Source organism: Melanotaenia boesemani, chromosome 4 (assembly GCF_017639745.1).
Source record: "Melanotaenia boesemani isolate fMelBoe1 chromosome 4, fMelBoe1.pri, whole genome shotgun sequence".
Taxonomy (NCBI): Eukaryota; Metazoa; Chordata; class Actinopteri; order Atheriniformes; family Melanotaeniidae; genus Melanotaenia; species Melanotaenia boesemani.
In genome coordinates this window covers 5,622,471-5,646,467 of record NC_055685.1, presented here as the reverse complement: position 1 = coordinate 5,646,467, position 23,997 = coordinate 5,622,471, and the positions used below count along the sequence as shown (strand labels likewise).

General features: G+C 39.1%; 1 protein-coding gene and 1 long non-coding RNA gene across 6 annotated transcripts in view; one reads left to right on the top strand and one right to left on the bottom strand.

The window, feature by feature from the left end:
* Positions 1-23,997, top strand: part of LOC121638221 (teneurin-3-like) — a 226,750-nt gene that overhangs the window by 5,465 nt on the left and 197,288 nt on the right. The gene's annotated exons all lie outside the window — the stretch shown is intronic.
* On the bottom strand, positions 15,714-18,327 carry LOC121638223. Its single transcript, XR_006009998.1, has 3 exons — positions 18,252-18,327; positions 17,101-17,103; positions 15,714-15,726 (listed from the first exon to the last, which is right to left on the bottom strand). It is a non-coding gene; the product is annotated as an uncharacterized LOC121638223 (long non-coding RNA).

Here is a 23,997-nt window from a genome sequence, read left to right as displayed (position 1 = left end):
ACAAGAGGAAATATAAACAAATGATCATAACTTATTCTGATCTTTTTATCTTTTATGATCAGCCATAAAAAGTTAATGCTGTTTTTACTTTGTACAGTAACACAGCTGGTTACAGTATATCAAATCTAAAATGCATTATGGGAAAAATAAGAAAAAGTTCTTGTAAGTAGAATTCATCTCAGCTATCATTTCCAGATTTTTTCTGTTCTGCTTAGATCCTGGATAAGCAGAGATCTATGATTCTTTGCAACATACCATCAAAAACCAACCAGTTTCAGAACCACTTATGCTCCATTTTTGATGTTTAGATCCATCCTTGCTCTGCTCCAATATTCTGTCAATGTGTTTGCTGTGATTTCTTTTTTAATGAATTTTTCAAGATTACAGAAGAAAATTCTGGTTTGCAACAAAGGCAAAGCAGCAGCAGGTCAGTCCAGGCGGATCAGTTTGGGAGTATGTATCAGAGTTAATGTCAGAGCAAATTGAGCAGCTCCCTTTTAACACTAGAAGTCCCAGGATTTTCAGTTTCTCCTGCAGTCAACCCTCCTTCTTCCACACTTAGGGGCTGTCCCCACGACGTTGGATTGCAGCAAAACCGCAAAAGTATTTTAGCAAACCACCCTTTCATCCCTACGAAGCCAGGGATTAGCCTCCATGAAACCGACTATGTCTGAAACCTGGTACCGAAGTGGATAGATTTGAGTCCTCTGCCATCTGCGGTACTGAGCAGACAGCGAAGTCTGCACAACTAGAGGATATGAAGTCAATGTGACGAACATGCACCGATTCCCAATTCACCCTTTCTTAAGTTTTTTATGCTTTCTAGTCAAGCATTTTTTAAGAAGAAGCTCAACTTCTTCATTAGTCCATTAAAAGGTTTCATTTTTGCCTCGCAGTGAATCCTCAGCTATCTTCTCTTCTCTGCTTCCAATCTGTGCTTCCTGCAACACGCAGTGTGTCTTTATCTGTGCATGCGTTGTTTTGCTCTGGCTTTGGAGGGTTACTCTTTAGCACCACCCACAGCCTTGTAGTATGTACTCCAGCAGTGTTGGGGGATGTTGAAGCCTTTCTTCTAGTTTTTGCCACCGTTTTCACACCTGATCCGGCATCGGTGCCATGTGGACGTAGCCTTAATCAACTCACTTACTGACCTATTGTTTTTCAAATTAGGTAATCGTGCAAGGTTTCAGACCCAAAGAGCAGGCTAAATCTGTGCTAAATTTGTGCTAAATCTTTATTTTGTCCATAGATATTGTATGTTAGGATTGTACAGTCTGCTCACCGTCTTACCTGAATTTAGGAGTGAAAACACTCATACATCTGTGTATGTATGAATCATTGCTAGAGTTGCAACTGCAAATGCTGCTTGTGCTCCTTTCTGTCCAAACTGCTGCCATCATGCACAAAGTGTGCGCGTGCAAGTGGTTGACACACCTGACTGAAGGCAATGTAACTACAAATCTCACCAGCCTGTGTAATAGACTTTCTCGCTACGGCAGCCCAGAGGGGACATACATCTTCCTCAACCTCAAAATAGATGGTTTGTTACAACAATAATATTTATACTATCATGACAATCTTCACTATTTACTGTGGGGCTAAAATAAGTAATTAGAAGTCTCAGCCAGGGCAGATCAGGCGTCTGGTCTTGCCGGCTTTGCCTCACTGCTACCGGTGTCCGAGTTTTTATTTATTTTTTTTTTCTTTTATACAACGGCTGTTGTGTAAACTCAATCCTCTATCAGAGATATGAAAATGCAGATGACGTACAAGCTTATTTTTCATGACAAATATAATTTTGTTTAGTGTAAAAACATTTTCAGTAAAAACCTACAACAAAGACCTGAGTTAAGTCTGAGTTAAGGAAGTGGTTCTTCCGGGAAAAGCGCTAATAGTGCTAATTTACATAAGAACACGTAGTTGATGAGGTGTTGATGAGCTGCGGGGGACTTATTATATATGAAAATGCTTGTAGCTCTAGGAGTTCTAGTGTTACAAGCACAAAAAACAAAAAAAAATTAAGTTGGATGGTGTTGAGGCAATTCAGTTCAGTTCAACTCAGCTTTATTTGTATAGCACCAATTTCCAACAATGATTTTGTCATTACAGACAAAACCCAAGCCAATTCATTGTGATCTATTCAGTGTTCATAAAAGCCAATTCATAAAAAATTAAAATCTAGCTAAGGAAACCAAGATTTGCATCAAATCTTAACTCAGTCCCACAAGCAGAGCATGCATAGGGCAGTGGACAACATTCTACCCTTAGGATGCTTTCATGCCTAATAGTCCGCTGGACTTGGTGCGACTGGGGACTGAAAGATTCTACCTGTCCAAGTTTGCTTTCACACTACATTTTCTCAGATGGACCAAACCTTTCAAGTAATATATTCCCCTCCTCGCCAGAGGTGGCGCTGCATCAGAATTGACCAAAGCATAAAACAAGGGAAGCAATAAAAAAGAAAACTCCTCATCTGCTGGTTAATGCAGGACAACTTCTGTTTCCACCAGATCAGAGTAGACCATGGAGCGGCATCAGATCCTACCAGTCTTTGGTTGATGAGATTTCTGGATTTTCTCCCATGTCAGACCGCAAGACATTTCTCCCATCCAGAACCACCTATTTCCCTACACATGCACTATTTTGGTTGTTTTTAACCACAATGCCCAGTGTTGACCACACAATGACCTTTGCATTGTGGTCCACTTCCTGTATTTGGTCTACTTGAAGCGGGTTTGTAGGCAGACCAGAGTTTTCATCTTTGATCCACTTCGGAGTTTGTTTGCATATTCACACGTCTCCAAACAAACCAGAGTTACGATGCCATCGGATTAGGGTTTGAAACTGAAGGGCAGGTATGAATGAACCCTTTGAACCTCTGGGAACCACCAGTAAACCTAACTGGAACTCTGAAATCTTAAGATCCAATGGAGCTTGGTCACTGAGAGCTGTATACACTACCGTTCAAAAGTTTGGGGTCACTTCCGTATTGAATTCCATGGCAAAGTGACCCCAAACTTTTGAACGGTAGTGTATCTGAGCAGAAAAATTAAAATTCCGTTCTGAATTTACTAAGGAGCCGATGAAGAGAAGATAGAAACTAGAGAAATTCACTGTCTGGCCACAGAAACAGAAGTCGTCACAAAAAAAGAAAAGAAAAAGTCAAACGCTCTAATATTTGGTTGGACTGCCTTTGATTCCAGCAGAATTCGCATTGTTTTTCATAAGCTTTTGCAGTGACACAACATTTATTTCCATCCAGTGTTGCATTATTTTTTCTCCAAGATCTTGTACTGATGATGGATAGTCCAACCACTGCACAAAGCCTTCTCGAGCAAATTCCAAAGATTCTCAATGAAGTTCAGGTCTGAACTCTGTGGTGGCCAATCTATGTGTGAAAATGATGTCACCTGTTCCCTGAACCACTCTTTCACAGTCTGAGTCCCATAAATCCTGGCACTGTGCCATCAGGGAAAATGGAATAACTTGCTCATTCAGTATATTCAGGTATCGGCTGACCTCATTCTTTGGACGCATAATGTTGCTGAACCTAGACATGAACCTAGACCTGACCAACTGCAGCAACCTCAGGTCATAGCCTGTCCCCACAAACTTACACAAACAGTAGGCACTAGGCATGATGGCTGCATCCCTTCAACTCCCTCTCTTCTTACCCTGATGCTCACATCACTTTGGAACAGGGTAAATCTGGACTCATCATATCGCATGACCTTCTTCCATTGCTCCAGAGGCCAGTCTTTATGCTCCCTATCAACCTGAAGCCTTTTTCTCTGGTTAGCCAAACTGATTACTGGTTTTCTTGTGGCTACACAGCTGTTCAGTCCCAATCCCTAGCGTTCCCTTCACATTGTTCATGTTGAAATGTTATTTCACTATTAAACATAGTCCTGAGTTCTATTGCTGTTTTTCTTCCATCCAATTTCATTCATTCATTTTCTATGCTGCTTAGTCCAATTCAGGGTTGTGGGACAACTGAAGTCTATCCCAGCAATTAGCAGGCGAGAGGCAGGATACACCGTGGACAAGTTGCCAGTACATCACAGGGCATTGCAGAAAAAAAACAACATGCAAACTCCACACAGAAAGACTGACCTGCTTGAACAGGTCACCGACATTGAGATTTATGCGTGTAAAATGGCTCGACAAGTTGGAACTATCTGATTCTTCTTGCCAAGCCAGTGAAACGGTTGTTTTATTCAGCAGCTTTTGCAATGGATGTTTACTTTCAAGGCTTAAAGTAATCCAACACCGTGCCGCATGTCCAGCCTGCAGAGTGTTTGCGCTATAACAAAAGAAAAAGAAAAAGACTATTTAATAGGTTAATGTGCACTAAAGTGGACTATTGTCACGTTGAGTTTATGTACCAAGGATGTGAGATGAAGGCAGATTTGCTCTCAATTAAACACTAACAACCAATCAGAAGCTGTGCTGGGTCTTGAAAAATGTGTGGTTGAGACCCAGCGGCAGTTTAATCTAGGCTAGACCACAGATTGGTACGACAGAGCAGAGACGTTGATGAAAAGCTGTAAACATTAAACTATGATCAAACTTTGCTGTCAGTTTTATCGGCAGGATGCAGTGTAAGTTAGTGAAGCCTGGTTGTTGTCTATTATTTACAGCACATATTTTCCCACACACGCCCTCTGCCTGTCAGCTGGAGGGAGTGTGCTCACCTGTACGTGCACATGCATGTGTCTTTGTACATCTGGGCGGAGGAGAACTGTAAACATGTGAAGGTCAGATAAATTTACAGGGCCCAAGACCATTAAGACATTTATAAACTACTAAAAGAACCTTTAAATCGATCCTGAAATGCACAGGGAGCCAATGCAGTGATTCCACCTGCCATAAAAGATTGAGGTACATACCCTGTCAATAGATAGGTTGATCAGATCCAGTACAGATGGATTAAACAGTCTGGTTGAGATGGGGTCTAAATTCCAAGTTGAAGGTTTGGATGAGGCTCTTATTCTGGTTATCTCAGAGAAAACTGATTAATGTTCCTCAGCATGAAAGTGGATCATACAAATAGTTTCAGTTTCATTTCAGATTTGGTCCTTATTTGTCATATTTTTGATACCCATGGCCCCAAGAGGCTTGGCTTAGAGACTGCTTTACCCATCCTTTGTCTTCTTCTGTTTTCTGTATTCTGTTCTGCTTTCTTCATGTGTCCTCTTGTTTGATCCTGAGTCTCCTGTTTGTGGTAATTCTGTCATTTTGGCCCATGTTGTGTTTACTGTACTCCAGTTATTGCCAGAAAAAGATGGTAATACTGTGTAGCATCTGTCTCCGTCTCTGCACTGTACTATTCTGTAATCGTGTCAAAATAATCACATTTATGAATCAGATGCTTCTTTCAGTGTGGCGAGAGCTGCGACAAACAAACTCTCGAATAAAGTTTGAAAAAAACCCATAAGAGCAGTAAACTCCTTAGTTATTTTTTTTTACATGCTAAATGTGTTCAGTCAGTTTAAGAAATACAATTTTCTTTAAAATTGGGGGGGTTGCCACCATTATGACATTATCCATGAGGTACATTTTACATAAACCCCCATGATAATGCTCATAAAGAAAGCTGTATTAGTAGTGTAAAGAAACATCGATTCTCCAAATACATCTCCTGACAGAGACATAGACTGTTGAAGAGACGGACACATGCACACTCAGTGGAGGACAATAGGTCCTCTGTGCTGGACAAGCTGGGAGCTGCTACCTGAACAGGAAAAAGGAGCTTGCATTGTATTAAAAAAAAAGAAAAAAGGAAAAAAAAAAAAGAAGCTGTGAGAAGTAAATCAAAATTTCCCTTCAGTAAATGGATTTCATGATGTATCTAATGCAATGTGAAGTTTTAAATTCTGTGTGAGAAGCACTACAGAGAAAATAGCAGGAAAAAGAGGTGGATTATATGAGGGGAAAGAAGAGAATGAAGGACTGAGAAGAGCTTGGGAACTTGGAATCAATGAACTCATTGTTAACAAGAGCTGACCTTCCCCCTGCCAGCATCAGACTGTCACCCCTCCCATCGGCCTACTCAGGGTATCTGTTTATGTGTTAGGTAGTGGATCCAACAGCCACTTCACATTTCAGCTATAGTCAAATGCTTGTGGGAAATACTGTCATTAGGCAGGTTTGAACACAGTTGTTATTCTATTGTACCATTTTTGTTTAATGTTTGGACAATTTTGAGTGTCCTTTATAATTAGTCATTTCTTTATTGTTTATAAGACAGCCAGCATTCAGCAGGTAGTGCATCTTTAATCAAATTTTCATTCAGAGTCGACCATGCAGTCACCAGATTAAAAGAAATAAAAAGACTTTATTAATCTCAAAGGGAAACTGTGATGTTTTAGTTGTTGTTTTCTATGGAAATAATAATAATTAAAGAGAAAATGCCTTCTGCCAGAGGGTGATGTCTGCTGGCAGGAATGATCTCCTGTCCGTGCACTTGAAGAATCCTCTCACTGTGTTGTGTAGAGGATGTGAAAAATCATCAATCATATTCAGCAGCTTGTGCAGCATTCTTATTTGCATCGTTATGTGCTAAATTAAATGATGATATAATAGCAGTGCAGTGCAAATTTTTATACAAAAGTACCTCTGTATGAACAAAAGCTTCAATACTTTTGGTTAAAAAATTGCTTATTTCTAAAAAAAATGGTATGGGACCTGAGCTTGAGAGGGATAAGAAGCTACCACCCTACCCAGGGACAGGGGGGTGTGCATGACGCAAACGATTTATTTATTTATTTTCTTTTTAAATACAGTACCATATAAAAGTAAATTTTTTCTAGGTAAGTGTCAAAACTCCTGGCTTGTATTGTATCTATAGAACATTTTATGCATGGATGAAGAAGCCACTGTATTTCAAAGAAGCAACATATTTTTCATTAGAGATCAAAAAGAATGGTACAGTCCAAAAAGTACACACTAAACAGAATATCTGAAAAATAAAATAACTGGCAAATTTTTATTTTTGTAAAGATAAAAAATAAAAGGTAAATAAAGAGAGCATGAGAGATAGAGAGAGAAATATATATTTGGCAAAGTTATATGGAAAAATAGAAAAATTCATGCGTATTTTTTTTACATTTGTTGGCTTATTTTTTAACTATAAATCTATCCACCATGTTTTAGAAGTTAATAATCATAGGCATGATAAAAGAAAAAAAAAGAAAAAAGACGGACATATTTTCTCATTTTATTCCTCACTTTCTTTTTATTTTTCTTGTTTCTGATCGTGTTTGATGTCCTATTGTTTGTAATTATTTTTTCACTTCAGATGTCTGTAACCATTTTTTTCTTTCGAGTGCCAAGGATCTTTCTTTTTCTCATCCCTCTCTTTTTTCTAATCTGAGTAGAGAAGGGGGATTAGGTGGGAGAAAGGGAAAGGTAGGATACAGAGAGAGATTATCCCTACAGATTTCCACTTGTGAGCTCAATGAAGCTGGTCAGATAACATGAGAGAAAAGGAGGGAAATGAAAAGAACGAATAGGGAAATTCACATGGACAGGAAGGAAGGAAGGAAAATATGAGAATTGAATGAGTGAAGTACAGGAATAAAAATGACAGATTTAAATATTAAATGAAAAGAAATGCTTGGATTATTTCATATGAGCACTGTTCAGCCAAACTTCATTGTTGTGGCCATTGTGGGAACAGCTGGGACAGATGGACAGAAAGCTGAGGTAGGCTACAGACTGAATGGTCATAACAGTACAAGGTAAATAAATCTCTAAGGCCTATACCTAAGCCAATTTAATACCCAGCCCTACATATATGTACAATATAAAATTATGGACTACGTTTACATTTTAAGTCAACTAAATCTCTTGTTGCTGACTCTACTTTTTGCTATGGTGTATTTATGTGATTCATCTTCTTGACAAAGTAACTGGCTACATATAAGCAGAGTTTCTAATTTAAGTTTATCAGGCTGGTTTCATAAATGACTCTTGATGTTAACACTGCTGCCTGATTTGTCCAGATGAGAGTGGGCTCTGAAGCGTCTTCAGCCCCACTGATGTGTGTCAATAACAGCCTCTGCAGGACTTTCATGATGTGAGATGTTAGGACAACTGGTCTGTAGTCATCTGGTTCACCTTTTTTCACTTTCGTCAATGTTTTGATCTGCTGACAGCAGTGGACATTAGAGCCTCAGATATGTTCCTGTTGCTATGTCTCTGTGAAACTCATAACACAGCATTTCCTGTATTTCTTTTGTGCACACATTATAGCTTATTCATTGTGTTTGCTAGCAACGTTCCATTCCAAAGGCCATGGATGGAAGAAATGACCTAACTTTAATTCACTTTTATGTTTTCTTTGGTTCTGCCTCAAGAAATCATTCAATACTATAGTAGTTTCAGTATATATAGTATAGTAGCACAGTTGAAAGCCTAGAAATGCTGATGGTCATCCACTCCATCCATGCTAATACATAGCTGAGGCTGTTGCTAAACCATTGGTTAACCAGTTTAGAGATGCTAGTCATTAGCCTCTCCAAGCTAATGCACAGCTAATAGATGGTAACAGATGATTGAACTTAAATTCATACAAATAAGTTACAGCCCAGGAAAAAAACATAGTTTCCCTCTCATCTGCCACTACTGGATGCTCAGCTGCGAGTGCTGGGTTATTGTTATTTGAATGAGTAGCTGATTTGAGCAATGACATAGACTTACATTTGGTATGTACTTTACATGGGAACTATGCAGACCTCTTACTCTGTATAATACTTCATTTGTCTGTTTTGTGCTGTGTGTCATTGGGTTTGTGTTCGTGGATTTGGTTTCATGAAGGCATAAGGGACAAATGTTGCCCAAAGGTCCCTTAGATAGACATCGCCAGTGTACTGAGAGAGTATATGAACATTTGCGTTATTTCCCTTGAGCTACTTTAAGGGTGACCTCAAAGAGACAGTCTCACCCACTGACAGACAGACCCTTCAGGCTGCTGACCGTTTCAAGTGGTCAGATCAATGTGAGAAAGCTGACAATGATTAGTCATCTGTTAGCGTCATTTACATTGACCCGTAGAAATCCCAAAGACTAAATACTTCCTTACAACTATAGATATCTGTCGTAAAGGAGAACAGTTATAGATAGATATCAGTTCCTGATGGGGATAAGTGGCATAGTTATGCAGTCCAGATAGCGCACACTTGCTAGTTGTTCTATTGAAAATCATTCTTGTGGATTTGTCTGCTGCTTACCTGAGGTCCACAGGTACAGGATTTGCAGAGAAGAGACCATTCCATATTCCAGGGCTCCTCACAAAATTTGTCCATTTATTAAACAGCGACATCTACCTTTTATTTCCTTGGTGGAGGGTGTTGCACAGCAACAGAATTTAGGTGCAGCCCAATTATCCCACAGCACCTTCAGCACCACAGTAACACACTTTAAAGGTTACCATTTAGATATCCACACTTACTGATGGTTGATAGTTGAGTGAAGATAATTTTTTTATTTTTTATTTTTTTAGAGAAACACGCACACACACAAAACTTCTAGAAAACTTGGCTGAAGCTTAAATGATATTTTACTGGTTTGAAGTGAATGGCTGTGTTCAGCATTAGTGCCAGTAGTTTATAATTCAGTTGAAGAAGTAGTTTCCTTAACTCAAAACAAATCTTGAGGAGGAAAAAGCAGCAACTTGGGTTGATATCATCAAGATCAGAATGGAGATCTTCTCCCCGGGAATATATATAAATAACTGAACAGAACCCCCTTCTGACAGATTTTTAGATTATATATTTTTTAAATGTTACTCAGTGCCTAAGTTGATGTGAACTGATCAACCACATTACATATAAATAGAGAAATTTGAGTATTTACTTTGTTTTTATTGGTTCTCTCGCTGAAATGATTTAGTTGTAAAAGGTTTCTTTCATGACAGTGACATATAAACATTTCATAATTTGGATTTGTGTTACCTGCATCACTGGAACCTAATTCTGCGTCAGGGTCTTCCATTATATCTGAACAGGACAGTCTGCCACTGACTCAGTTATACTGGTGAGTTGCCACCATTTCAAATGCAGGGACAATATGTGTTCCATGTGCAAACACATGCAACATGGACTGCTTCTATACTCATATGTACTGAGCTTTATGAAGGCTAAAGAAGGATTTAAATGTGACTCTGTGTGAGTTTGTTGAAAAGAATTAATCTAAAGTGACTTTTTTTCTCATCTCTACATGCACTACATGCAAGATGAATGCTTTGGGATTGCTTGGATCCAGTAGAACCTAATGCAATTTTACTAATGTAAGCAGGACAAGAACTACACACACTACAGGAGTGGTCAGACATCCAGAAAGAAAGAGATTAACAAAAAAGATTGCAGGACAGGGACATAATGTGCACACATGTTGCTTCTTAAACTAAATGAAACTGGTTTTGTTTTACACTAGACTGCATAAACCAGGCTTTCTTAACAAACACATTAACAGTGTTTGGATTCAAGGTACATTTGATGCCAATGTATGAACAAGGTATGAATTCACTTGAAAACTTTTCAGGGTTCACAACGTGTTTGTTGGCAGAGGCCCATTTATGAATGTCTGGAAGTCTGGAAATACTGCATCAACTAGCAATAATTTGTTTTTAATTAATTAATTTATTTATTTATTTGCTTCACTTAAGAACAAATCCAGGAAACATTTTCTTATGTAGCCATCTATAAGCATCTGTAATTGTCAGTGGTGCTCGTGGTCTGTGTAGCTATCTAGCAGTATCTGTCATGACCAGCGGTACACATGCGGTCCATAGCTCCATTTCCACCAACAGGTGTGGGTTGGGTCAGGATGCATTTTCTTTTATTTCCACATTCAAAAAGAGGGAATGGTACCCCAATATCCGGCCCGTCCTACTTTCCTGAGACCCTTCTGTTGGTGTACCAGTCTAACCAAGCTGACCCAAAAGGGTGGAGCTTGACACACTGCAATCCTTTGATTGGTTGAGAAAAAAATTCACTTCCTATGTTACCTGGCATTAAAAAGGATTGGACTCTGCCAAGGCTGCCCTTTGTCACCAATTCTGTTCATAACTTTTATGGACAAGATTTCTAGGGGCATCTGAGGTGTAAGGGGGATCTGTTTTGGTGGACGCAGGATTGGGTCTCTGCTCTTAGTGGGTGATGTGGTTCTCTTGGGTTCATCAGGCTGCAATCTTCAGCACTCACCAGAGCGATTCACAGCCGAGTGTGAAGCGGCTGGGATGAAAATCAGCATCTCCAAATCCAAGGCTATGGTCCTAAGCCGGAAAAGGGTGGAGTTGGGAATGTGGTCCTTCCTTAAGTGGAGGAGTTGTTGTATCTCGGGGTCTTGTTCACGAGTGAGGGAAGGGTGGAGCGGGAGATTGACAGGCGGATTGATGCAGCGTCTGCAGTGATGCGGGACTCTGCATTGATCTGTCATGGTGAACAAGGAGCTGAGCCAAAAGGCAAAGCTCTCAATTAACCGGTCAATCTACAGTGTGTGCAGAATTATTAGGCAAGTTGTATTTTTGAGGATTAATTTTATTATAGAACAACAACTATGTTCGCAATGAACACAAAAGTCTCATAAATATCAAAGCTGAATATTTTTGGAAGTTGGAGTGGGGCTGTTTTAGTTTTAGTATCTTAGGAGGATATCTGTGTGTGCAGGTGACTATTACTGTGCATAATTATTAGGCAACTTAACAAAAACCAAATATATTCACTTATTTATTTTCACCAGGGAAACCAATATAACAACTCAAAATTTACAAATATACATTTCTGGCATTCAAAAACAAAACAAAAACAAATCAGTGACCAATATAACCACCTTTCTTTGCCAGGACACTCAAAAGCCTGCCATCCATAGATTCTATCAGTGTCTTGATCTGTTCACGATCAACATTGCTTGCAGCAGCAACCACAGCCTCCCAGACACTGTTCAGAGAGGTGTACTGTTTTCCCTCCCTGTAGATCTCACATTTGATGAGGGACCACAGGTTCTCTATGGGGTTAAGATCAGGTGAACAAGGAGGCCATGTCATTATTTTTTCTTCTTTTAGACCTTTTCTGGCCAGCCACGCAGTGGAGTACTTGGATGCGTGTGATGGAGCATTGTCCTGCATGAAAATCATGTTTTTCTTGAACAATGCTGACTTCTTCCTGTACCACTGCTTGAAGAAGGTGTCTTCCAGAAACTGGCAGTAGGACTGGGAGTTGAGCTTGACTCCATCCTCAACCCGAGAAGGTCCCACAAGCTCATCTTTGATGATACCAGCCCATACCAGTATCCCACCTCCACCTTGCTGGCGTCTGAGTCGGAGTGGAGCTCTCTGCCCTGTACTGATCCAGCCACGGGCCCATCCATCTGGCCCACCAAGACTCACTCTCATTTCATCAGTCCATAAAACCTTAGAAAAATCAGTCTTATGATATTTCTTGGCCCAGTCTTGACGTTTTATCTTGTGTGTCTTGTTCAGTGGTGGTCGTTTTTCAGCCTTCCTTACCTTGGCCATGTCCCTGAGTATTGCACACCTTGTGCTTCTTGGCACTCCAGTGATGTTGCAGCTCTGAAATATGGCAAAACTGGTGGCCAATGGCATCTTGGCAGCTTCACACTTGATTTTCCTCAGTTCATGGGCAGTTATTTTGCACCTTGTTTTTTCAACACGCTTCTTGCGACCCTGTTGACTATTTTGAATGAAACGCTTGATTGTTCGATGATCACGCCTCAAAAGCTTGGCGATTTTAAGAGTGCTGCATCCTTCTGCAAGACATCTCACTATTTTTGACATTTCAGAGTCCGTCAAATCTCTCTTCTGACCCATTTTGCCAAAGGAATGGAAGTTGCCTAATAATTATGCACACCAGATATAGGGTGTTGATGTCATTAGACCACACCCCTTCTCATTACAGAGATGCACATCACCTGATATGCTTAATTGGTAGTAGGCTTTCAAGCCTGTACCGGTTGGAGTAGAACAACATGCATAAAGAGGATGATGTGATCAAAATACTCATTTGCCTAATAATTCTGCACACACCGTACGTTCCCACCCTATGATCACGAGTTGTGGGTAGTGACCGAAAAAACAAGATCGCGAATACAAGCAAATACAATGAGTTTTCTCTGCAGGGTGGCCGAGGGCTCCCTTAGAGATAGGGTGAGAAGCTCGGTGATCCGGGAGGCGCTCAAAGTCATTATTCCTCCACATCGAGAGGCGCCAGATGAGGTGGCTCGGGCATCTACTCAGGATGCCTCCTGGACACCTCCCTGGTGAGGTGTTCCGGGCACGTCCCACCAGGAGGTAGCCCCGGGGAAGACCCTGGACGATCTGGTGAATGTGGCCAGGGAGAGGGATGTCTGGGTTTCCTTGCTTAGGCACCTGCCTCCGCGACCCAACTCTGGATAAGTGGAAGAAAATAGATGGATGGAGTTTTTTGGGGGGAAAAAAATTGGATGTTTTTTCCTTGAATTTGTGTCCAAGTTATGCTCTCTTTCAAATTTAAAATTAGTTTAATTAGCAACCAAAATCTTGAGACTAACCCAAGAGAACAACATAACAATTGGAAAAGAAAGAGGAGGAATTCCTCTTGTTTTTTTATTGAATTTTCTTTTTTTATGTTTTTAATGACAGTATTGACTGTTGCACTGATAAACTCAAATAAAGAGGAGCTGACTCTTTAATCCCTATTAGCTTTTCTTCAGTGTTCAATGAAGCTCAGTATTTTAATTAAGGGTTTAATTTTGATGAAGACTTTCTACTAAACTTAACAGTAAATTGATTTTTGCATTCCCTCTTTTTTTCCCCTCTTCTGCTTCTTTTTTACCCTTTTCTCTGTTTGTGTTTCTTGATGGTTTTTTTGTTTTTTGTTTTTTGTTTTTTTGGGTTTTTTTACCTACATCAGCAAAGAATAAAACCTGGTATTTTAAAAACTGCTTCATTTTAACAATAGTTTATGAATAAAAGAAAACATAGTGTGATTTAAAACATTTTTTTTGTAATTATTTAAATGCATTCAGTGGGGATTTTATGTGAAAACAAAAAGTAAAACATAGAACTTAAGAAAATAGTTGAAATTGCTGAAATTAAAATAATAAGGGAAAATCCAGTATGCATATATATCCACCTCCCTCAGAGTCAACATGTTGTACTTTGTAGTACCACCCTCAGGCCCTGTTTACATGACAATGTTTTCACAGAAAACGCAAAAACCTTTTCCGCAAAAACCGCAAAACGCAACATAACAAAAGCTTTACATGTCAACCGCTAGTTATCTGGCGCATAACCTCCGCGTCTTTTCTGACAGCGTAAATACTCTACCAGAAACAGGTTTTGTTAAACAGACCAAATAAATTAAAATGATGTAGCAGTGCAGAGATGATATGGACATTCACCGTTGTTGCTGTGCTTTTCGTAGGTTAGGCAGGGTCTAAGTGCACAAGTGCAAGATGACGTGAAATATGTCATTGTTGCCAAAAGATTCCACTTCCAGTTTACACTGACGGGATTCGCCTTGCATTGTAAGAAAATTTCACTCTGGAAGTCACACAAAACTCTGTTACTGTGGAAACGAGAGGCAAGAACACATTTTACTGTCTCAATGTTGGGGTGTAAACAGGGCCTTAGTCTATCATATGTCTCCTAAAGGCTAGGTCAAAGTAAGACTGATCCACATCCAGGTACTGGGTGGGTTCTGCTGGCCCAGATTCTCAGTTGGATTGAGTTCTGGACTTTGACTGTCAGTCCAACAAATTTAAACCTCTCTCTTTAACCCAGTGGTTCTCAAACTGTTTGAGCCACGACCTCCAAGACAACAAATGTTTACAGCCCCCACCCTGCGATGACTGAGTAGTTAACTGTGTGATCTTAGATGGGACATCCTGAATGTATATATATATATATATATATATATATATATATATATATATATATATATACAACGATCCAGCAACCCCCAGTTTGAGAACCATTGCCTTAATCTACTCAACATTTCCTAAACAGGATGCTGAGGGTCATTGCCCTGCCAGAAAGTGAGCATTTGTTCAGTCTCAATCCTCTGAAACAGATTTTCCTCAAGAATTCTGTATTTTACTTTTGATCAGTTTCACAATCTCTGCAGATAAAACACATCCCCTAAGCACCCCTAAGGACTTTCTTCCAGATGTTTGGCGAGTCTCCTTCATGTCTTCTGGTGACCTTCTTGTCAGCAGTGTCTTTTTATGTCCAATCTTCCATAAAGTCCAGCTCGATAGTGGTCCTCTGGAGAGATCTAGTAGTCTGTCCTTCAGGGTTTTCTTTGGTCTCGCTGTTGTCTCTGATCAATGTCCTCCTTGTACTGTCTGTGAGTTTTAGTGGATGGTCCTCTATTGGCATGTTACCTCCATGTTGTGATGATGGATTTCATGGAGCTTTGTGGGCTTTTGGTAGTTGTATCTGACATTAGCTGGGGGTGCATCTTGATAAGTTGTGTTGTAGATTCTGGTGTATTCAGAAGAGGTGTAGATATACTGAGATCAGGTGACAATTCACCAGAATCTGTCCAGTATGAGAAACAGGAGAGGCCATATCAACCATGTTGATATTTCCAACTGGACCAGAGTTTGCTTCTTTGGTCCGAAACAGAGTGAAACATTTGCATTACTCCTGCTGTTGAGTAAAGCACGGGTAAACGTAAATGCATACCCCAACTTTTAATTTGTATCTGTTTAGGAAAAAATCTTTTTCATTTTACTTATTTATTGTTTTCAAGGTTTTTGTTTGTTTTTACAGACAATCAATTCACATATTTTTTTTACATATAATCCCACATTAATTAAATAAAATGAATTCTCTACACTGGTTTGGATGTGTTGTTTGATACTTCTGCTGTCAGTTTTAGCCTTTTTTACATCTGCAATAATCTGTGATCTGGATGTCCTGTAGGAGTAATTGTTTGCGCTTTCTGTAGAAAAGGTAATGCTCAGATTATGACCTTAAATCCAGATGTGTTGAGGAGGAGATGTCTGGGGTGTAGGACACCAGCAACATGGAGACCAAGGTGAAGGAAGTTTAAACCACTCTGTCATGGGAAATCTTAGATCACTGGCACACAGTGAATGAGCTTGGAGTGCAGACAAGAACACAAAGGGAATGTTTGGAATGCAGAAACCTATTTCAGACTCTAATACTTCTCTAAGCAGCTCTCAGACTCTACGGACAGAGTAAATTGCAGTAAAAAGACTTTCACTGCTTCTTAACATCTGGCAAAATCCTGGGCATGTTAATGAGGAGGAAGGCCTCTACAGAAGTTGAACTGTTGGTTGGGTTTCTGTCCATGTTTTCTACTAACTGAGTTCACCTCTACTACCAATCAATGCTGCATGTGATCTTGCAGATGTCTTTGACCAATCATATTTGCTAAAAACTTCCTCCATTTTTCTCTGCATATGTTACTGTCATATGTTTCTGCATGGAAGATGAGGAACAGAAATGAAAAGGAAGAGCCCAGTGCATTATGGGACGTCCCTCAGCAGTCTAAGCCTATGGCAGCATAACTACGGGATGGCTAACCACCCCTAACTATAGGATTTATCAGAAAGGAAGGATTTAAGGCTGATCGGGAGGGTGTCTGCCTCCCAAAACCAAACTGGGAGCTGGTTCCATAAGAGAGGGTCCTGACAGCCATAGGTTCTGCCTCCCATTGGACTCTTAGAGACCCTGGAACCACAAGTAGACCTGCAGTCTGAGAGCCAAGAGTTCTGATGGGAATATATAGAACTATGAGGTCTTTGATATACAATGGAGCCTGGTCATGGAGAGCTTTATATGTGAGAAGAAGTTTAAATTCTATCCTGGATTTAACAGGGAGCCGATGAAGAGAAGCTCAAACTAGAGAAATGTGATCTCTCCTTCTAGTTCTCATGAGAAACTTTGCTGCAGTATTTTAGATCCGCTGGAGACTTTTCAGGGCATATTTGGGACAGAACAATAATAAGGAATTGCAGAAGTCCAATCGGGATGTAACAATTCTGGTTAATTGACTTTAGGACCACATAAGTACACCACAGACAGTGACTAATTAAATTAATACAATATTTTATTAACTATTTTACAAACTACAAAAAATAAAATATGACCATTTAAAACATGAACAAAAAAAATGTAAAAATGTCAATATGATGTACAAACAAAAGTTTGTATTGTGAAGAAGTGGAAAAAGTGTAGGAAACCAAAGATGTATTAATTAAATTGTGGTGTTAATTTAACTGTGGTGAGTTGTTAGATTAATGACTAATATAGGTGATTAACCCACTATCACCAATCTTTTATGACACCAGCCATGTTCATAGCAAACTTATGAGAGGATATCTGTCCTCATCAGAGCTGTTTCATAGTCTTAAAAATGTGAGCTGATGATAATTTCTTGAATCAGACCTTTCTTTTTATATGACTCATGAAGGTCTCAGATCAATGAATATGATCCCTAAACTTTCATTGCAATCTGTTGATGAGATCTGGTGAAGATTTGCAGACTAGACTGAAATAAAAGACAGATTCAGTTCAAGTTGATCAAACTGCGATTGGCTCTAATCCACTTTGTGCTGGATCCTTTTGTCCCACCAGAATTCGCCACAACATTCTCTACTGTAAATTATTTTTGCTGAAATTCACGTTTCAGCAATGAAATGTGTCTTCTGTGACTATTAAACTGATAAATTCACATCATTGCATAATACCGCTATAAAAGTTGCAATCAGCTGTGTTTTATTACTGTAATAAATGGAGGTGAAGCTCACTGATATTAGATGTAAGGTTATAACTTTTGGTTATTGTCATTCATTTCAGATATTTTTTCACTTGGAGATTTTGAGAAGAAAAGAAAATTCTGATCCCATAGAGCTCCTGACCAGTTTTTCTTATTTTATACATTTTATTATGAAGCTCTGACAAATATTGGTATATTTTTTCAAATAATAAATTTCTTACATGGTCATCAAACATCTTAAATCAAAGCAAATCAAACTTTATAAAGCACTTTTTATGCATAAGAGCAGTAGAAAGTGCTTTACATGATAAAAAAAAAAACTGTTTAAATAAAATAATCACAAGCACACCCAAAGTTCATCACAAAATAAATCAAAGCAAACACACAAAATCATATTCTCTCACACACCAGCTAAAGGGACATTGAGTCCCAGACAAGGACCGTATTAATGGAATGAGGCCTCGCCCTAAGTTTTATTTCTTACTTGAACTAACTAACAGGCCGGTACCAGAGGACCTTGGGGTCCGTAAGGGTTCATCATTTAAAAGCAGGTTCAATAAATGAAAAGGCCCAACACCATTATGACATTTATAAACAACTTAGAGAACCTTGAAATCAATCATCATCAGAACACAGACTGCACCCTGTGGCAACTCGCCTCTCATTTTTAATTACACTTAGACATCAAAACACAAGGGTATAAGAGGATAAGGGAGTGTTCTTGCCTGTTTTACTGTGTTATTTTAGATTTTGAGTTGTTCATGTAAAATGTCATAATATTTTTTTTTAGTTTTTCTCAATTTCCTCTCCGCTCTCCTGCAATTGTGTTTTAGTTCTTTAATTTCTTTGTTTTTTTCACACAGTGACGTGTGGTCAGGAGAGGCAGGTGAGCCAGTGCTTCACCTGTCATGATAAAGAAAAAAAATACATGAAATAAATATTAATATTTTCCACTGATCTGTGTTATAAATACATTTTCAGTATGACTCTAACATGTTTTTGACAGTTTATTAAGTAAAAATTGTCAAATTTGAGTATTTCCCCATCAAATACAAGGTAGAAACCCTGGTGGAGGCACGGGTGAGCTGTGCCTCAACTCTGTGCGATCCAATAAAAACTAGGTTGAATGGCGCGTGCCTGTTTCTGTTCCTCAGCATATTGCCAATATGAATGTCACAGAAATATTTGTTATACAACATGACTCTCTACAGTCTGTGTAATCTCTTTAATGTATTTGTGACAGAAACTTTCCTGTTTATCGTACAATAAAGTGTAGAGACAAGTCAGGCAGGCAGTACTCTGCCTCACCTCAAGGAGGCACAGTCACACACCAACACAGTGTGTGCAGTGTTTAACTTAGCGACCTTGTTGCTATATTTAGCTAGTTTTCAGGCCCCTCTAGCCTAGTGCCTCACCAGCCATGAACCTCACTGCACGTCACTGGGATTGAATATGCACACTTATCAGTTTCTTCTACTGGCAATACCCCATTGGAATGTTTTCTGGGATATCAACCTCCAGTGTTGCATTCGCAGCAACATGATTTGGCAGTTCCTTCAGTCCAATACCATCTCAACCATCGCTGCAAGATCTGGAGGGAAACTAGCACTGCACTTTTTTTTTTTTACCCTCCTCCTTTCTCTAGCTTCTGTGTGGCTGATCATTGGACACAGCTGTCTGATCTGGCTCCACCATAAAAGTCTGGGACTGCTTCATTCAGGGCTAATTCATCTGCTTACCAGTGCTTAAGTCAGACTGCATGATTTTTCGTTTCATTTTTCGACAGACAAAGAAAAATACTGGGTCTTTTTCAACTTTCAGTGCCAGACAAAAAACTTCTCTTCATTTTAATAAACCTGCTCTCTTCTGATTGTTTACGTGAAACTGCTGCCCCAGGACGAGACATGGAGGAAGAGACATGGCCTGCAGCCTCTGCATGCGGTTTCTCTGTGTTCAGAGCCAGTGAGCAAAATCTTTGGAAAAAAAAAACAAAAAAAACACTGCATTAATGTGCAATAAAAAATTATCAAAGTTAATTAATTAATGTGGTTAGTGTGGTAACGTAATAACAACATATTAATGTGCCCAGCCCTAATTTTTAGGCATATTAAGTTCTTTCTGAGTAAATGCCAGGTTTTTCAGTCAGTGTAACCTAAAGTAGGATTTTTTGGCCTCTAAACAGCGTATATGATTTAATATTGTTATGAAAGGCACCTATGTAAACTGAAAGTTGCAGTGGTGCACTTTGTTGTCACGCCATCTCCAAAAATGATCACTAAATGCATACAGGTAAGTGGTTGTAATACGAACTTTATATGAGAATAAAAGAAAAATGTGTTGTAATAATTTAGAAACTCAGAGGGGTCAGCTTATCAGTGTTCAACTGCTGGAGGGGGAACAGTTGGTGTTTATCTCCTGATGCAGGAAAGCTGTGTGACAGCTGGAGGAAATGAAGATGTCACTGTTAGTATCAATACTGTTGCAAATGATTATCTAATTACAAACCCATTTTTTATAAAGGATTGGTATCGGAGTGTCTTTTTTCACAACCTGACAATGATGGCTTTAAGATGCAAAAACCATTCATGTTTTTCATTTGTTTGTAGATTTGTGAGATATCCAGAAATGACCACTAACAGCTCTGTCAGTAATAAACACTAAGCTGTGTGATGTCAGTGGTTCCATTAGTAGTGCAAATTAATGTGTTTTTAAAGGCCAATGCTGGTTGTGTACTGGACAATCACTGAACAGAGCAGATAATGATGATGCTGTGTTTTGTGTCTGATGAGGAGTGAAGTGCTCTGGACTAAAAGTGCAGCTGTGGCTGTGATGGTGGCACAGCCACTTACCAAAAAAAAAGAAAAGGAAAAGAAAAAAGATGAGAAAAGGTAGTCTTTTCCTAAATGCCTCACAGTATGCAGCACCTATAGGCAAGCAAAACCATGAATATCAAAGAGCTGAGAGACAAAGTAGTGGACGAGTACATATCAAGATTGAATCATAAAAAACCTCCAAGCTTTGACCCTCTGATATGTGATTTATAAAAAAAAAAAAAAACATTTTTTCACATACAATATTTTACTTCCACATACCTTCCACATATTTGGCTTTTATTTATTTTTAGTTATTCTATAAAAAAATATTAGTAAAATAACATTATTATACTTATATAATGTATTTAACGGCAAATATAGTCAACTTTTGGAATTTATGAAAAACAATATTGGCGGGAGAATGTTCCTACCGCCACGCAAACTCTGACCATGGCATACGCACAAAATCTGGGAAAAAGGGAAGCGCTGACACCAATGGTCCAGAATAAAATCAAGGACATGATGAGGTGGACAGTCTGCTGCCAACATTTACCAGTCAAAGTAAAGTAAAAGACAATGCAAAAGTAAGCTTTGGTAATTTATTCTGAGATCCAGCAGAGTGGGACAGACTGGAGGCTGGAGCATCTAGAAGTGATGCAACACTTATGAAACACACCACAGATGGAATTTGTATAGAAATAGAAATAAATATTATATGACACTAAATAAACCGCTACCAATCTCAGATGTATCTGTACATATTTATTTTATACATTAAAACAAAAGACTACATTACCGGCATCATTACTGTCATTTAGCAGACGCTTTTCTCTAAAACGTTTTACGGTGGGCTGTAGCGTCTTGCCTAAGGCCCCAACTGGAAGGTGTTACTGTTCACCCCTGTGGGATTCGAACTTCGATCTCCCGCATGGCAGACAGATGCTCTACCAGTTTGCATGCACACACTTTTATAAATCTAAAAGTTGAAGTGCACCACATTTCCTTTTTGCACCACAGACGCCACCTGTAGTTTGCTTTGCTACACACAGTTTTATGCAAGAGGCCCCTGGTGATCTCTGCTCTGTGAATGCAGTTTGTTTTTCCTGCCAAGCACAAGGTAGATGAAGGCACTTACAGTAGTTTGTGTTCACTACTGAATGTCTTCATTTGTCACTTTGACAACCACTCAAACAAGGCATGCCCGTCTAGAAACCCTGAAGAAGAAATCCACACCTTAAATTCATCAAATTGATGAAGCCTTGAAGGAAAATGTGACCATTAACAAATACAATAAGAAATACGGTGAATCTTACACAGATCATCACCATCCTTATAGGCATCATAATTATGAAAAGGAAAATTTAAATGTGATCACTTTGACTAGATGCAATTGCAACAGAATTTGTGATGTTCATTTTTACATGATTATTATTATTCTTATTTTCATTTCAGAACATGTTAAATTTATTGTGGTCATTTTTTAGAGACCTGTACAAAACAAAAATGTCCTTTTCAGTCTGTAAAATATGTGAAGGTCAGGTAATCATTTCAGTATGACAGTATGACAAAAAAATAAGACTGATTAGATTTTAACTAATTGTATAGACCTAGTACTCTCAGTATTAACGAAGACTTGCCTCAAGTCAGCCTCGTTTCTCTGAACAACCTGCAACTTTGATTCTGTCACCTGTTTTTTACTTAGTCACTGTTATCAGCATTATTAATAACTCAATAGCAGCAGAAAAAATTAACTGACTCTGAACTAACTCCAGATGTCCTCTTTCCTTTTCTTTAACCCTGAAGTTCTGACTGAAGACACAACCACTGTTAGCACCACTCTCCGGAACTAGCAAGCAACAGGCAGAAGCCTTAGCTCGTCCCTCTGAGTGACAGTGGGGACAGCGGAGAGGAACCCAAAACTGATTAAATGAAGGGAAGTGATCCCACCTGGTCCAAGCGGTGACTGCTTCAGTTGGAGGGCTGTCCACATCCTGACTGGTTCAAGCTCTTCCTCCAGCATGGATAACTGCTTTATATTAGTAGGGGCCTAATTTGATGGATAATCAGTGTATAATGTAATCATGTAATCAGTGGTTCTACCAAGCAGCCTCGTCATTGCATGTGCCAAATAGACAAGTCAGTCAGAGACAGCCTGGTACAACAACCTTCAGGGTGGAAAGGGTTATTGTTAAATAAGGATGTGCGTGACTAGTCTACTGATTGATTAGTCAAAACAGTGTGCAAAGTCGACAGCTTTTTTTAAAAGTCAACATTTTGTTTTGATGAGTTATGTGTTATTGTTCAGAGAAATGAGGGTGTTTACAGCGCTGTGTTAAAAGAATTGCATGGCCCCTTTAAGGTCGAAAATGAGACCCCTGCAGGGGAGGGGAGGGGAGGGGGCAGTGTTGCCAGACTGGGCTGGTTTCTGCCCAGCTTGGCTTCTTTTGAACAGATTGGGGTGGAAAAAATAGCATTGGGCAGGTTTTAAAAAAATGGTTTTCACAACTTTGGCGAAATTTTAGAAAGTATTCCACAGAAAATAGTAACAAAATAGTTGCCATTATGTGGCAAAAATAAATAAAAAAAAACACATTTCAATAAACTGTTGTGTCTTTGCACTGAAATCATTAGTTCATTCATTTTGAAATGGAGAGAATCTATTGAACTTGACATCATCAATCAGTGATAATCATTGGTTAACCAAGTGTCACTGAGAAATGGTATTGGTCACTTGTAAGCTCCCTAGACATGGTTAAGAGTTCAGCCAGCTTCTTTCAAATCTCCTTGGCAATTGTTAGGGAAATTTGATTCCTCCATGTATTAGCCTGCTTATGTCTTTCACTGACTGTACATAGTTGTTTGTGTTCAACATCCCTCAGTTCAAGAGAAGGCAGTTGATATACTGTGCATAGGTAAAATCACTCTGTTGTTGCACTATGTGTACTTGACTAAATATTTGTGGCAGATTCATTCTTAGCTGATCAGAGAACCTGTTTGTGTTACCGTTTTCTTTGTTTATTTAGTGCAGCTGTGTGCTTATGACATGTTCTTTATTACACATGGAATAGTTTGTTCTTTATTACATGTGGAATAGTTTTATGGTTTTTACTTGAGTTTCAAGAGAGGTTGAGATGTGGGCTGGTTTTTATTGAGGTAGGCAGGTTTTACATTGCATCTGGTTTGGAAACTGTCAGATATGGCAACTCTGGTAGGACGGAATATTGGAGCAGAGAAAGTCTCTTTTTAGCGGTGAATGTTTTACTACCAGCTTTAACAATAAACACCACACAGCTCTGCTAGTTCCAGCACTCTCTCTTCTCTGCTTCACTACTGCGGGTTAAAGCCTCGCCCTTATGGTGGCTATAAAAGGGTGAACATCTATAATAAACATCATCATATCATGAAGTAAAGAGGGAAGAAGCAGATTATTT